This window comes from Xiphias gladius, chromosome 14 (genome assembly GCF_016859285.1).
Source record: "Xiphias gladius isolate SHS-SW01 ecotype Sanya breed wild chromosome 14, ASM1685928v1, whole genome shotgun sequence".
Taxonomy (NCBI): Eukaryota; Metazoa; Chordata; class Actinopteri; order Istiophoriformes; family Xiphiidae; genus Xiphias; species Xiphias gladius.
In genome coordinates this window covers 18,873,096-18,876,384 of record NC_053413.1, presented here as the reverse complement: position 1 = coordinate 18,876,384, position 3,289 = coordinate 18,873,096, and positions in this window count along the sequence as shown.

Sequence of the window (3,289 nt, the reverse complement as noted above, 5' to 3'; positions counted from 1 at the left end):
GTTGTGGATGAGGGGGGAAAGGCAGGGCAAAATTAGCCTATTGATTCTGCACCACCATGGGGGGGGGGTCACTTGTCACCGACCGATTTTAATTAAGACTGTTCAGTATTTTTCTTCTCTCTCATTTTGCACTGTGCGGTTACGACACAGGGCGAAACTGCCACGAAGTAATGAATTTGAACGGGTGCGTTGCTGCAGACCGACAGGCATCCAATCCCCCTTTTACAGGCATTAACAGACTCGCGTTTGGGTTAATTGGAAGCTTGTCCTGTCTTACCCGGGGTCGCTTAGAGCTGAGGATTAATTATTAATGCACCACGGTGTTCGGGGGAATTCGACGCGCACGAGGAGGGAGCTGATGTGGTGAGACAGATCTTTAAAATTCCCTTTACAATGGAGATAAATCATTAAAGATGGTGCACAGACTTCTCCATTTTTCTCTCTCCTTTTTCTCTCTCTGCACCTGTATCTGTAGACAAACACACACACACACACACACACACACACACACGTTCTTGTGGCTGACTGACAAACCTAGTGCTGATTTTGGTAGATGTCTTTTCTCAGTATTCCTGTCACGGGCTGATTCTGTTTATGGGTGTTTCTCACCAGTTTTTGGTCAAGTCCAGTGCCTTACAGTTGATTCAGCCCTTACGTTTGATTGGGAAAACTGTTACACCCTTTTCTACAATATGTCACGTCTTAAGTACTGCTGGAATAGGGATTTACCTCCTCTCATAGGTATGTTCCTACCGGAATAAGCGGCATTCTGAATTTTCTCATCACTATAGGGCTTCACAAATCACATGTATCCAGTGCTGAGCAAAGCAAAGACTCTCTTGCTGTCTTGCCCCCAGGGTAGTTTGATGTTTCGCCCTTCTGTTTTTTTCTTGCACCAGTGCTTCCTCAGTACCAGAGCAATATGGATTTGTTCTGAATACCAAGGGCTGTTGTTTTTCTTTTGTTTGTTTGTTTTCTGTTTTTGTTTTTGTTTTTTGGGGGGGGGTCACCAAATTTCCCACCTCCAGCAACATAGCGGCTGTGATATTTTGGGTTAAAGAGACAAAGAAAAACAGATTTTACTGATCACATGTCCATCTCTGTATCTGTCACCACTTGTGTTCATCCCGACAGTTTGGTTTCAGCCCTGCTTGACACGTGTTACCCTCCTCTATATCTCCGGGTTTTTCCTCTGAGCACGGTCTGTCCTATTACTTGATAAAGCTTCCAAGAGATGCTTTAGAGGTAATTGGATTTGGTACTAGAGGGAAGGGACACAGAGAGGAATTTGTCAGTGTGTGTGCATGAATTAGCTTAGGGAGAAGATGTGTGTGTGTGTGTGTGTGTGTGTGTGTGTGTGTGTGTGTGTGTGTGTGTGTGTGTGTGTGTGTCTTCGTGCGTGCGTGTGTGTGTGTGTGTGTGTGTTATGTGACTCTGCTGGTGCTGGCCAGTGTGTGCTTTGTGTTTGCAGTGAATAATTGTGTTTTCATTAAGCTGTGCAGATGAGTAACACATGGGGAGGAGGTTGCTTTAAAGTCTAACCCCAGGCACATAAATTCTGTTGTCTTAAAGGAAATTTATGGGATCCTTCCATTTTTTATTTATTTATTTATTTGCTTTTGGTGATTAACTAATCCTTCATAAATCCACCTTTGTGTCAAATTTCTGCGTTGATTTAGAGTTTAGGTGATGACACATTATTAGTCATCGCATATAACCTCAGTAGAAAACAGCAACATTTGGTCTGGGATTTGATCGAAGAGGTTTTATGAGTGTCGGATTCTGTGGGGACAAGGTACGAAGTGATTCAAACCCACTGAAGGGTGTTTGTTTATGTTTGGGATTTTTGAGATGTGAGTCAAGCTGTGAGCTCTGTAATAAAACTTTATTTAAAAAAAATGAAAATCCAACTTTTGATTGGAAACGATGCAGAGAAGGTGTGTTTTTCAGGGCTGCAACAGTTTCTCCATCATGAATTCACCTCAAAACCTACCCAAAACAACGTTTTACTATCACATAATATCACAAATACTCAAACGATTGTTCAACTGTCATAATAGTTGCTGAGTATTTTTTCATCAGTCGACTGATCGATTAATCAAACAATTGTATCAGCTCTAGTTTTTTCATTGATTCCGACTTTTTTTTTCACTAGTTTTACCAGTTTAACATGTGCAAAACACCCTATGGGAAATTGTGGTCCTCATCGTGTACACATACAGTCGAGGCTGGGCCATTCAAAGTGCAGTACTGTATGTAAGACATTAAAAGGCATTAAGCCAAGATATAAAATAGAAACACAAAGCGATATAAAAATATACATATAACCAGGATTTTCAAAAAATAAAATAGTTTAGAGAGATTCAAAAATTAGATAAAACAGATCAAACAGTCAAAAAAAAATTGTTAATTTGAAAAATGTATTACATTTAAAATTAAATATAATACACATTACACCAGTAATCAGACTCTTTTTTTTACCCTGTGACCCTGCTGTTGCAGCCCAGCTCATTTACATAGTCCTCCTGTTTCCTTTGCCCCTTGTCAGATTGTCTTTGTTATACCTCATGTGAATGTTGCTCTCCAGCATTCTCCTTGTGTTGGTTGCTGTGGTTTGTGACTTTGCCTCGCTTTTGGTGTTTCGATTTTTGCCTGCTCCCTGCTTGTTATTGTTAGCCTGGTCCGGACTGACTTGGCATGTGTGCCCACCTGGTTTTTGAGTGAAGACGCTGCCTTTTTGAACTTTACATCGCCTCCTTATCTTCCTCTGCTTCTGAGTCTCGGCTCACTCCAGAATTGTTACAGTGTGGTTCTCTCTATCTTCCAGCCTGCAGTTTGTGTTTTCTGATTAACCGCTGCTGAGCTTAAGTCTGTGTAAAAGCAGTAAGTTTGATGTGAAATAAATCCTCAGAAGCCGTTATAACAATTTCTAAGGTTTACGAGAGGGTCACTGGCCATGACGTCAGCACTAGAAGTAAAAGAGCCTCTCAAAAACGGAAGCATTTTAACCTTAACCGTATCTGATTTTCCAAAACACACAATAGCGTAAAGTTTTAAGTCATAATGTTATACTATATCAAAACATAACAATACACGTTGCTTTACTTAATATGGCTCTTACAAGAAGAACAACACAACACAGTGGTGATGCTCTTGTGTTATTTGTTCTCTTACAGAGTCTTGTGTTGTATTTCAGAGCCCTTGATGCTGAAGTGTGGTGACGCTGAGGGGAGCAATTTCAGTGCATCCCTGTGAACACACACACACACACACACCCAGACACACACAC